Genomic DNA, 13,911 nt, shown 5'->3' on the forward strand with positions numbered 1-13,911 from the left:
GCCTGACGGATGGGGAGGGCGGGGCTGGGGAGGTGGCTGGGCTCCTGGAAGTAGGCGGGGCCAATGGCCTGATTGACTGGGGGTGGGCGTGGCCGCGTGCCCTCGCTTGCTGCGGCGCCATCTCTTCTAACCCTGGCAGGTGAGTGGCTGGGAGTCGCCGGGTTCTCGGGCATCACCGGGGCTGTGACTCTATTGTTGTTTTGCTGTTGAGACGGAACCTTGCTGTGTTGCCGAGGGTCTGGGACTCCCGGGCTCCAGACCTTACCGTCTCGGCCTCCGTAGAAGCTCGGGAGCTGCCCGGGGCGCGGCTCTGCAGTGATTTTTTCAGGGTGGGTTGACAGTAGATCTGTTCTGGGGAAGGAGCTAATAAAACGCCCGGGAGTTTTCCCTCCGAGCGCCCGGACTCTCCGCACCCTGCCACGCGGACCCGGACGCGCAGGCGCTCATCGCTGGGCTGGTTGCTGCGCGGACCCGGGACTTGCAGGCGGTCACCTTTACGACGGGACCACGAAGGGAGGGGACAGTGCCGGAGGACTTATTTTTTTTTAAGTGTTTACTGCGTGCTCATGATGCGTACTTGCCATGGCGAGGCCAGAGGATAACTCTCAAAATAGGTTTTGGGTCCCCCACCTTGGGAATCCCGGGAACGAACTCTGGTCTTCAGGCTTGCTTTAGGGGCAGAGCCACATTACCAGCTTCTGATAGGCCACTTCCATGCTCACCTCTAGTGCACAGTGATCCCAGGATATTTTGTGAAGAGAAACTCAGTTCTTACTAGGGTTTGTTGCTTCTGTTACCACATAAAGGAAGACCTTCGTAGAGGTGTAACAGCTAACACTTGTTATCTGTCATTTATATTATCCTTCAGACCTCATCTGGTGTCCTAATCAAACTTCTCTTCCAAGATAAGGTTTCCACCGTGAAAGTTTTCCCTTTCTTCATCAAATCCTGGGAAACTGAACATAAATTCCCAATTCTCTAAGTAATGGTTTCCCATACATAATGTGTTAGCTACCTGATTAAAAATATCCTTTATGGAGATTTTTATCTATATAATGAGGGAAATTTTCAGGCTTTGATCTCTTTTCTATTTATAAAAATATTTTCATTATAATACTAAGGAAAATATCCAAGGCTTACTTGTGCCTTGAGGTTTAGTTTCACAGAATTAACATCCAAAGTAATTGCTAAAATGATTGAGGGCTATCCCTACCCCTCACTGCCTATTTATCTATGAGGTACTCTCTTGGTAATCGTTCCCTCTCTCTCTCTTTTTCACACACACACACACACACACACGACTGAATTCTTACAAGATTTCAAGGTCGATACTGTCCCTACTTTATAGATGAAGAAATAGATTTAGATGAAATGACTGCATTTCACACGGGTAGGAAACTTACAAAGTGGGATTCAAAACCCAGGAGTCTGACTCCACCCCTCTATTTACATCACCAGATCTTGAAGTTTAAAGTTAGACAGTTACAATCTTCTGAAAATGTTCAGTTAAAACAAAGATTTACACTTCATATTTGTGTGTTTTATTAGTCTCCACTTAGCTAATCTGCTATAACTTATGTGTAAATAATAAAACTTGTTTTATAAACCAAATCTGTTGCTTAGAAGTGTTATTAAAAGTAGTGCATGTGTTGTATATTGTAATACTCTGCCACCTCTTTAGTTAAATTAAGACTGTTAAGTGGCTGTGAGTAGATCTTTAATGTAGAGAGGCAGAAATCCAATGGTCTTTCCTGGTTGGAAAAGAAATGTGTTAGGGCACTGCCCAATATACTTTGCCCTTTCTATCAAAGCTCAGGTATACTCAGCAGAGTGAAGCAAGCGAAAATGATTAGCTCTGGGAACTGACTTTCCAGTCTTTGCAGACGAATGGCAATGAGCTCATATTTGGGTTCTATTCTTTTTATTACTTTCAAAGGTGTTACCAGTTCATTTTGAAAAACAGGTATTTTGTCAGTCTTTCACTCTCACTCTAAATAACATTCACAAATAAACCTACAAAAGAAGTTTCTCAGCAGTTAGAATGTTGTTTATCTAAGTCAAAAGCAGTAACAAAGAATGAATGACTACCAGGCAAAAACTTCTGCCTCACTGAGGTGTGCTCCGAGCAGGTGAACTGATAGGATAATAGTGTGCAGCATGTGGCTGACAGTGGAATTTAAACATGCTTGGGATTGTCTTTGATGTTTTTTGTGGAAGGCAGACATCCATTGAGTTTCATACTTTGCACTGGGTGACACAAAATGTTTTCTTAAGAAACCATTTATCGGGGCTGGAGAGATGGCTCAGAGGTTAAGATCACTGGCTGCTGTTCCAGAAGTCCTGAGTTCAATTCCCCAGTGACCACATGGTGGCCCACAACCATCCATAATGGGATTTGATGCCCTCTTCTGGCATGCAAGTGTACATGCAGGTAGAGCACTCATATATTAGTCTTAAAATATTTTTTTAAAGAAATCATCAGTTTTTAAGTTCGTGGACTAATCCAAACCATATTTTAGATTCTTAAAATTTACAAACAGCATTAAAGGGGAAAAAAAACCCTACTTCTGTAAACTAATATGCTTTTGTTGGCTTCGACCCATTCACAGTTGCCCTGGAGTAAGATTGACATTTATCTAGTGCTTCAGATAATCAGGTAGTGATCTAAGTGCTTTGTGTAAACTAACCCTCATAACAGCCACCCTGGGAGGGGGTGACTACTTTTTATTTTGCAGATGAGGAATCTGAGAAGAAGAAAACACAAGACATGGAGCTAAAGTCCCATGAGAGATGGCACTGCACACAATGTGGCTTTTATGCCTATCTGCTTAGGCACTATGTAAACTGCCTCCCCTAGGGTACTGTATTTAAGAAGACATTCTATCATTGCTTGAATATGAATGTGCCCCACAGTCTTAACATGTCTGAACACTAACTCCTCCCCCAACTGGGTGCTCTGTTTTAGAAGTTTGAAGGCTTTTGAGACTGACCTCGAAAGCAGAAGTGGGCTGCTGTGGGAGGCACATGAAGGTGATAGGTAGTTCTGGTTTTAGCTAGAGCTGTCCTTCCCTCATCTACATCCTCAGACTCCTGCCCCCACGATGGAACTATCCCAGGACTGTACCCTCCTGAATCATTAGCAAAATAGAAATCCTTTCTTCTTGAGTTGTGCATGTCAGGGATTTGGTCACAGCAACACAAAAGTTTGCTAGTATGACATTAAAAAAAATTATATATATATAATAATTACCTTCAAGTCCCTATCCCAGATGTTGACATTTAAATCTATCTGGTTTTAATTATAGTCATTTAATTCAAATTTACTGAATTATAAAGTATATAAAATAATGAACGACCAAAACTATAACTTGATTTTTGTTGTGAGCCTAGCTTTTAGTGGCTGAGCCATCTCCAGCCCTAAAATTTAAGTTTTAAAATGAAGATTTTTGTACTTAAGATTTTGTACCACCATTAGTTGGCTTGAGCGTGCTCCGTTAGCAGCAGCTTTGAGTGTTACTCATTTTTCACAGGATGTCTTCGAAGGTTACGAAGTATTTTTAATTGCTAAAACCTTTAATCGCGGTTGGCAACCTGGAAAATATTTAGGAATAAAAGAAAGGATTTGGTAAAATAAAGGACTTTGGAAAAAGGATAGAAAAGGGTAGTGTAAAATGTTTTAATATAAAAAATATAGCAAAGACTCTAAGGCAGGCTCTATGATTTTTTTTTAATATTATTTACTCAAAGCTTTAAACCATCTTTCCTTCAGTGGAAGATAAAGAAGGCTGTTGCAAACCAAAGGGAGCTGTGACATACTGTCTAGCCACAACCCCCTTATAAGTGCAAGTTGGCTGCCTCTCAGCACCTCTTCCTTGCCAGTTATGGCCTGAGCACCCACTAGAATAGTTTCGGTAACAGGCTGTTGAAGAGACAGAAGGGAAGTGTGATGGCTGTTCTTGGTTGTCAACCTGACTACATCTGGAATGAACTTCAACCCAGGAATGTGAGAGGTTTTTTGTTTGTTTGTTTGGTTGGGTTTTTTGTTTGTTTTCTGTTTTTTGTTTTTGCTTGGTTTGAGGTCTGTGAATCCATGAATAGTCCAGACGTTTAAGGTGGGAAGAGACAAGCCTTTGAACCAGATCTTGAGGTGGGAAGGCACACCTTTAATCTGGGCCACATCTTCTGTTGAAAGTCTATATAAGGACAGAGAAGAAGGAAGCTTTTTTGGGGGGGAGGGAAAGGGAGGGGTGGTCGGATTTCTCTGTGTAGCCTTGGCTGTCCTGGACTCTCTCTGTAGACCAGGAGACAAGCCTGGGATTAAAGGCTTTCGACACCACTACCCAGCAAGCTTTTGCTCTTTGCCTGCTTGCCTGAAGTCAGGCAGTGTGGCTGTTCTCACCAAAGCTATAGTGGGCATCACCACAACCATGAAGAACAGCAAGAGGTCAATGTACAGCACACTGTAGTCCACAGGATGAGGCAAAGTCTCCTCACACGGAGAAGCTATCAAGAGAAGGGCCTGGGTTAGGGGTCACAAGAGCAAGGAGAGCAAGGAGCACACTCCTTCATGACCATATTGCTAAATGATTGGCCAGGTGTTTGCCTCAGCTCTCACACACCAACTCAGCTCATTAGGTTTCTCTGAGTCCTCTCATCAACTGGATTGTAAATGGTTCTGGTTTCCTGAGCTCCATTTCTCCATGACCCAGACAGCGCACAAGCACTCCTAGGTTAACTGAATCCCTAATGGACACTGCTGTCAACATATTCAGGGGCATTGTGTCTCCAGGTCTTGGAGACACTGACACCCACCAGGAGCCTCCTGATGTGTCCTTCTGGCCAAATAGTTCAGTTCAAAGTCCATTCTTGACGTTGGCTTTTTTGTCTGAAGTTATTGTTTGTACCCCAAGGAATAAGAGTCTCACCATAGCTGGGTCTAGAATTCTTCTCCTTAAACACATGTCAGAAGTTGATCTGAGTAGTGTATGTTTACTGCTTACTAGAGAGAGCATGACTTTCACCAACATTACTGGACATCGTTTTGTAAAAGTAACAAACCACAGTCAACAGCATCTGAGTGATATCCACATTATTCATGATCACATCATTCTATAGCTAGGCATAATGTAGTCATGCTACCAGGTCACCTGAACAAGATCAGGAAACTAGCTCAGTTCTCCTTCTTAGGTGGCACCTTGCACCCAAGCATCATACAAGATAGAGCCTGTCATGCTGGAGCAGCATATCCTGAGTTGTATGCGTGAGGGAAACAGCACTGCACAGGCTCTGGCACCAAACAGGAACCTGAATTTTCTTAGGAATAGAGATAGAATGGTTCTCTATGGGAATGTGTTACACAACACTTCAGTGAAGAATCTGATCATCCCTGAAGCAGAGGCATCTGCCTAGAATTCCTTAACCTATCCTATGCTAGGCAGTCACTCTGCAACTGAGTTATGTCTAACATATAGTCCTACCCACACACAGTGAATTTTTTTTCATTCTTCAGACAGCATCTCTCTATGTAAGTCACAGAATTCCTGTAACCAATCGGGCTTTAGTATCTTTGGTGGAGAGAGAGAGCACCACACTCAGCCTGAAGACTTTTTCTCTTTGCCTCAACTGTTTCAGTTTCCTCTGCCAACAGATCATCATACTGTTGCCAGCACCCTGATGGCTGCATTCTCCATCTGCTAAGGCATCTGGAGGCCACTTTCAAAGGCCAGGCCAGGCACATGGCTTCTGTGACTATCAAACATCCCACACTAAACCAGCACTGCAGGCTCTTCCTGGTTGTTCATTCAAGCACATGTACACATAAGACAGGATTCCTCTGCCACATTCATCCTGTTGTGAGATCTCACTACTGTTTACTTTCTCATATTGATGAAAAGGATGTTTTGAAGAAAGAATGAGACATCCCTAGGCATGGTTGGAAAGTAAACACCCAGTTTCTCACATGGTAAAAGCTAACATGTTTCTCAGCAGGGCTAGAGCTCTCTGTGGCTTTGAAAGGAGGTAGTGGTCAATGACAATGTCCCAGGAGAGAATAAGCCTGCAGAGGCCATCTCCGTGGCCACCTGAAGCACGTGTAGGGAAGCTGAGGAAATACCTGGCTGCTCAGATACCCACTTCTTAAGAGAGTGATGGCAGATCAGAGATACAGAGAGCAGGCATCTCAGGCTTAGGCCAAAATCTTTAAAATCATATCACTGGGTTCTAGGCATGCTCTATTTGTGTCCATCCTCTGTGCCTTGTCACTGTGCAAGTTTACTTGTGTTCACCCTACAGGGGTCAGTGGGAAGCCACCATCCCCACAAAGCTCCCCTCCAAGAAGCAGGTGAAGAAGGAAATAGACAGGCTGACCACTCAGCTGCAGCTGATGACCACGGAGAGAAATAAGCTGTGAGATTGCCTGACCCTTATCACAGAAGGATCCTTGGACAATCAGTATCCATTATTTCAAACCCCATGGTATCAGTCTTGATTCTGCAGTCACCCTCCTATAATCCTTTTAAGGACACCTCCAGGGTGTCATGTCCCTAGATGATTCTCAGAGAGGCAGGAAATTATGCTTGGGCAGGAGTGATACCTAGGAAAGAAACTAATATGCTTCTTCCAAATGGAACCCTGAGCCTGTGCTCTGAGTCACAAAACACAGGATTGAGGCAGTGGAGTGTGAGTTCCCAGCATGCATTTGGAAAGGGTTTGTAGGTAGTGGCTTGTGTGAGACACTAACTACTGTGGGTTTGGCATGAGATTTTTTATTTTTCTATAGTAATTACAGTTTATTTGTTTTGTATCCCAGTTGTAGCCCCCTTCCTCATTCCCTCCCAATCCTGCCCTTCCTCCCTCATTTCCTCCTATCCCCCTCTCCAAGTCCACTGATAGGGGAAGTCTTCCTTCCCTTCCATCTGACTCTATCTTATCTGGTCTCATCAAGACTGGCCACATTGCCTTCCTCTATGGCTGGGTCAGGCTGTTCCCCCAAGGGAACAGGGACTGTCTTTGACATGAACTCAGTGGCTAGCATGAGATTTTTACTTGCTTGGCAGGAGATTTAATGCTGGAGGCTCCTGGTAGCAGCTGGAGGGTCCTGATCCCTCTTGGTTATCTCAGTGCAGGACAGGAAGGCCTGGAGCTCAACACTCTTCATCTCTCTCCTTGTGCCTTATAATCTTGAGACAGTACATGAGATACGATTTTTCAGCATCCCATTGTTCTTTCTGTCTTTCCCTCCCTGGCTGTCTTTATCTCTTTCTGTCACCCCCCTCCAGTGTGTATGTTTGTGTGTGTGTGTGTATGTGTGTGTGTCTGTACATAAACATTTGCATGTTTGTGTATCCTTCTAGACTCTTGGAGCCAGTGGTGTGAAGGTGGGGTTTGCTGGTCTGTCTCAATGTCATGCCAGTGCTGAGTTCTGGGTGTGCCCCTTTAAGCAGCACTTAGCTTATATGGTCAGATTAGAGACACAGTAGAATCCCTTAGGCAATTTAAAAAGATGTCCCTAGGTTGGGTCTCATCCCCAGAAAAGAATCTGAAAACAGAGAAATGAAATCTCAGGTTTTTGGTGGGCCAAGAGTTGTGGGATGGCCCCCTGAGACTATAATGGGGTAGACAGCCCCTCTAGGCTTACTGAGTGAGTTCATGCAGCCAGGGCACATTTCAACCTGGACATCTATAGCCTCTGCTGGCCTGGGGCCAGGATAACAAGTTGTATAAGCAGCAGAATAAAGCAGTATAGAGGGTCCACAATGTGGCATCTTCTATGCTTGGGTAGTTGAAGTCATAGCCTGAGTTCACAACATCTTTGAGGCCTATATTCATGGGGTTCTTTGATTTTGATTCCAGGCCCTACCACAGTCCAAATCCTTTCTATGAGAGATTCAAGACACAGCACAGGCAGGTGATCTTGGACCAGCAGACCTTAGAGCAGGAGCACACTGAAGCCTCACAGAACTTCAAGGAGCTTGACAAGGAGACTGGCTTCTATTGGTAAGTGCCTGTCAGGGACCTCAACAGTTGTGGGATGGGCGTTTTTGCTTGCCTTTATTCTGGACAGGAGAGTCCCCAACTCTGGTTCTCTCCCTTCTGCCTCTTAGCCATCAGCCTGTCTGGGCCTTTTGGACTCAGTTTTGCTAAATATGAAAGAAACTTAGCCTCTCCCAGTATTTTCAGTCGAGTCTCTGGAGCCTCTAGAAAGAAATCAGTTCACACAGCATGACAGAGGTGTCAAGCAGCCCTGGGTATCTGGGAATGAGGCAGGGTTTTACAGAGCTGAGTGTTATGGAACAGGCAGATAGAATGTGATCCCCTTAGTTCTTCTTACCTACCTTGAGGGCGTTTGTCACCTTTTATTTTTTTTAAAGTTTGTGTGTGTGCACACACACACATTCAAATTTATTTTTTTAATTTTATTTATTATGTATACAATATTTTGTCTGCATGTATGCCTGCATGTCAGAAGAGGGCTGAGATCTCATTATAGATGGTTGTGAGCCACCATGTGGTTGCTGGGAATTGAACTCAGTATCTCTGGAAGAGCAGCCAGTGCTCTTAACCTGTGAGCCATCTCTCCACCCCCCTTGTCACCTATATTTTGATGTTTCCCCATTCCTGGGACAGTTAAAGGATGGGTGGAGACTACTACTTCTTTTGAGGGACAGGGAACCCTATCAGTGTTGGAGATTTCGGCAGTTGTTATATTATTTCATGAACGAGCTGCTGTTTATGGTCTTCTTAGTGCAGCAAGGGATGATAGCAGACATGTGAGGCCATAAGGAAGAGCTTGTGTGCTGTGTAAAACTCCATGCTCTTCTGGCATGAAGCCCATGAGCTTTGTGGACCATCATGCATGTGTGCATTGCCCAGAGGAGGCCACTGAGTTCTTTTCATGTCAATTTCTATCTTGAAACAGGGTCTTTTTTTTTATTTTACATTTTTATTCTCGGGATACATTACTTTTTCATGTGTCCATTATTTATGGTGTGACATCTGTATTTTAATATACTTTTTTATTTATTACAATTTATTCACTTTGTATCACAGCTGTAGCCCCGATCATTGTCCCCTCCTAATACCACCCTCCCTCTTTCATCTTCTCCCGTGCCCCTTCCTCAGTCCACAGATAGGGGAGTACATCCTCCCTTTGTATCTGAACAGGTAAGCCTGCCCCACCTTAGCCCCACCCCCACCCCCCACTCAGGGGTAGGTGATCAAAAAGCCAGCCATTGAGTTCAGAAACAGGGTTTCTTACTTCCCCTGAAGCTTGCTGTTCTGACTTGCCTGGCTGTCCAGCCAGCTCTTGGGTCCTCTATGTGCGTTTGCTCTTGAGTAACAGTGTGTGCATGCCAGGGTGCAACCCTCCCCTGAGAACACCATCTTGTAATGAACAGGAACAGGAAAGACTGGAGAAACTCCTGCAGTATTTGAGGAAGCAGACACAACTGGCCATCCAAGAAAGGGACTTAGCATTAAAGCTGCAGCATCGATTTGAGGACATCCAGATGAGTTAGGAGCCCAGTCTGGGAGGAGAAGGTGAAGCCATCTGGGTTCCCTGTTCCTGGATTTTCTGCTTTTTATGGGCTTTTGCTCACCTTGAACCTTAACCAAGGTTAAGAGCCCCTCCTGGGAAAGAACACCTCAAAGAATTGTGGTGGTCCAGTCTCCAGGAACTTCTGTCCAGAAAACATTATGTTTGCCACCTTATGTGTCTGGGGCACTGCGACCCCTTCCTGATCTCTTCACTATATTCTTAGCAGGCTATGCTTAATGTCACAAGATCTGCCAACATCTGCCTCCCATGTGATGGGAAATCAAGGTGTGCACACCACACCAGGCTGAAATTATATTTTTATTTAGGAGCATCACTTGAAGTGTTCAGATTCCCACCCTTTAGCACTGACCTCTGCAGTTTTTAACCCATTTATGTGGAAAAGGTTCTCTGGAGAGAATAGGTAAAGGAGTTTCCAGGATGAAGCTAGGCAGATGTCCCTGCTGCATTGATGATCAGAACCTTCATGGGAGAGTCCTCTAACACCCTCCCATAGACAGCCAGGATGCAGTCTGCCAGCTCTAGTCCTTAGGAAAACAGAGGTTTCAGTTTGGTGCCAGAGCCTGTCCAGGGCCATTCTTGGCAGACACACAACTCAGGAAATGCTGCGCTAGCATGCCAGGCTCCATTATGCATGATGCTTGGGTGCAAGGTGCCTCCTGAGCAGGAAGAATGAGCTTGTGATATGATCCATCACTGAGTCATCATGAATAACTTATATATCAATCCTATTATTAGGGTAGGTTATTTTAAATAATGATGCCCCTGGACTGTAGGAGAAAGTGCTAGTCTTTGTAGCAGAACAGAGAACATACAGTTCCTAGCTCCAATTCTGACATGTATGTAAAAGCAGAAACATTTTGTAGGCCCAGATACTTTGTGACTGATGTTTTGGGATTACAAACAATGACTTCAGTTAAGAGATCAGTGTTGACCATCCAGCACAGTTGAGGTGGTGAGAGGTAGCAGCTTGAAGGCTGATATGGCAGGTCCCAACCAGGCCTGTGTCTTAACTGCCTTCCTCTCCCAGGTGTGAAAAGCTGCACCTTGAACTGGAACTGGACACAGCCTATGAGGAGAGCCTCTTGCAGAAGGAGCCGCTGTATCAGGAGCCGCCTGCTGAGCCCGCCCCAGGAAACACAGAACTCCTGGGAGGAGCTGTCTTCTTCTGAATGGGGCACGTTGGTGTGAACAGGCCATAATTTTACCTAGCCAGTGAGCCAGCCAGGCTGCTTCTGGGCCTCGTTCTCTTTTCTGTGCTGTTCTGAAGACATCCTTGAGAAAACTGGTGTCTCCCTTGCCACTAAGTGTTCAAGACCAGCCACAGGCTGTGGCTCTGTCCTGCTAAATCTGCAGTGAGAGGAGGCTGCTGAATATAATTTTCTGTTTGAGTTTTGGTTTCTGGTTTCAGGGATTGAGAGCTGTTCCCTACCTCTCTGAGCTTCCTTTATTCAGGAAGGCAGCTTCTCCCTCCCTGGAATGACTTCTACCCAACACTGCCCTCCTCTTCACCACCAGACAAGAGCAAAGGGACCTGAAATCTCAGTGTGGAGCCTATTACATCCCAGGCTCAACAGCTTCCCATCACTGACTCTCAGTCCTCAGAGTCATCCTCTGACATAGGTACCGTTATTAGTCTTTCTTCTGAGCTAATGGGAAAACTTGAGTTATGGAGGATCCAACTAATGTGGCAAAGAGGAAGTGGGGTTAATATTCATACCCATGGTAGAGTGCAGCCTGGCACACTCAAATCTCTGGGTTCAGCATTCAGCACTAAAAAAAAAAAAAAAAAAAAAAAAAAAAAAAAAAATCATAGCAACCTAACACATACACACACACACACACACCTGAGCAAGCCACAAATTTCCAAACCCAGGCCTATCTCTTTCCCACCCTACTGTTCCTTCCAGGAATATTTCTGAAGGAATATACAAATAGACTCATTGGGGTACTCCAGGGTTGAAAGTCTCATTTGAATTTCAGAGGAATGAGGGTCTCAGAAACATGTGGGATTCCCAGACATTTGGATGTGCAGGTGTCCCTGAAGGCTTTATGGCCAGAAGCCAAAGGATCCAGGAAGAGACAAGAATGAAACTCTGTTTTGCTTGAATTAGCTGTCCATAAAGGATTCATACTTCTCGAGCCTGACATGAAGTACTTTGTTTTAGTCATATTGAAACACAGCACTATTTTGGGGGGGGGGAGTGCTCCAATGATGATTAACTCAGTTCCATGTATACAACAAAGCTTAAGACATATTTACATGGAACCTCTTTTCGTAGGCATCTTTTTTTTTTTTTTTTTAAGATTTTCTTATTTATACAGTAAACTATCTGTATGTACACCTGCATGACAGAAGAGGGCACCAGATTTCATTACAGATGGTTGTAAGCCACCATGTGGTTGCTGGGAATTGAACTCAGGACCTCTGGAAGAGCAGCCGGTGCTCTTAACCTCTGAGCCATCTCTCCAGCCCCATGGAACTTCTTTTCAAAGTACATATGGAATTTCCCATAAAGATTGGTAATGTTGCCGTAAAAACAGTGCTCAAGGTTTAAGGTCTGGGGAGAATGACTGAGGTAAACATAATGCCAGTTGGAACCCAGATTGACCAGGCCCTAACCCTAATGTAACATAGAAGTGACTTAGGTTATTGTAAACTACAAATGACATTTCTCATAGGGATGCATTTTATGAACGTAGAAACAATGCTCCAGATTCAGGTGAGAAGCATACAGGAAAAACTAACATAATTTCTGGGATATATAGGCAATAACAGTCTCTACAAATTGCAAATGCTCATGAGACTTTAAACCTCACCCTTTCCCACCATTTCTGGAGGGAGATTAATAAACGTTTTCTTTCTTTGAGGGTTAAGTCTGTGTTAACTTCCCTGGCTTCTCCAGTACTCACCTGTGTTCACAAGAACCTTTGCTTTTTAAAGTTCCTTTTTCAGCACAAAGCAGATATATCCTTAGACTATGCATGAGACACCAGCGGGGCATGTTGACTTCCAGATTCCTGGGCTTTGGCACAGACCCTCAGGTCAGACCCTCTGGGATACTAAACCTGCATGTGCACCATAGAGACTCTTATCAGTAAGACTCCAGTGAGCCGGACCCCAGAAAGTCCCCTACAAAAAGAGCCAAATACTTTTGTGACTGTGCTTGCATTTAAGCTGGGGGAGTCTCCTCTGAGTGATACCTAAGACTTTCATATCTCCGGGCCCAAGCAATTGTCTTCAAGCTCTAGGCTGAGCTCAGTGACAAGCGAGGGATCTGCCTGCTCTGGGGATCCTAGGCTGGGCTGTCAGACAGACCAAGCTTTCAGCCTCCCCCCAGCCCCTCATCCTCTCCCTTTTGGGTGACAGATCCTGAGAACACAGAGGGCCAAGTCAGGTCATTTTGTACAGATAGCTCTGTCAACCTTCCCACATCTGTAAAGGCAGGCTTTTCTTTATTTTTGTTTTTATCATTGTTTTAGATAGGGTCTCATGTACCTCAGGCTGGACTCAGACTCCTGCTCCATCTGCTTCTATTTTCCTACTTCTGGGGATCAGAGGCATGTCACCATACCCCAGAGCTGGTGGCTCCTCTTTATTGGATGTTCCTTTCAGTGACATTCCTTTCTGCATGCTGACAGTTTAGGACCATTCCATAATTGTCAGTTAAATGAATAAATTAAGGGCAAAGGAAGAGAGACTTGTGAACAGCTAACAGTAACCCAAGCAGAAGGGTATGTGTGCTAAATCGTCGTGTAATATTCCACAGCCAGCAGGGAAGGAAGGGGGAAAGGCATTGTCTCCCCTGTCCTGTGACAGCAGTGTCCATGCTTCTTCACTGCAGGTATCTGTCCATTCAGAAAACATCAAAGATGGTGGGTATATTGTCAAACATATGGCCATGTCTTCCTCTTCCCACTGTGACCAATAAACCTTCCAGAATATCCAGAGCACTCTTTGGTCCCCTCCCTAGTAGCATGCTGCTAGACTTCCTTTTCTCATCCAAACCCTGTGTGAATCTGCAGGGAGCCTTGCCTTTTCTATACCATTTGGTCATGAATGCCTGTGTTATTAAACTATGCAGTGTTTAGAGTTGCCTAGTTTTGAAATCTGTTTCCAAAGATTTTAGTACATGTATTTAATTGTATGTATATATGTGGGTGTGCATGCTTGTACCATAGCTTGTGTAGGGGCCAGAAGATAACTTGCAGAAGCTGGTTCTCTCCTCCCACCATGTCCATCAAATGGGTCAAACTCAGGTTGTCATGCTTGGCAATAAGTGCCTTTATTCGGTGAGTCACTTCTTTATCTCCTGGTTTTCAAGATTCTATGCCTGTGCTTTTTTTTCTGTGGTTAG

General features: G+C 44.6%; 1 long non-coding RNA gene across 1 annotated transcript; it reads left to right on the forward strand.

Moving 5' to 3' along the window:
* Positions 1-36: 36 nt before the first annotated feature.
* LOC110561532 (uncharacterized) lies at positions 37-13,649 on the forward strand. Its single transcript, XR_002477179.2, has 3 exons — positions 37-139; positions 7,852-7,995; positions 10,584-13,649. It is a non-coding gene; the product is annotated as an uncharacterized LOC110561532 (long non-coding RNA).
* The last annotated feature ends 262 nt before the right edge of the window (positions 13,650-13,911 follow it).

The sequence above is a fragment of the Meriones unguiculatus genome, chromosome 9, assembly GCF_030254825.1.
Source record: "Meriones unguiculatus strain TT.TT164.6M chromosome 9, Bangor_MerUng_6.1, whole genome shotgun sequence".
Lineage (NCBI taxonomy): Eukaryota > Metazoa > Chordata > Mammalia > Rodentia > Muridae > Meriones > Meriones unguiculatus.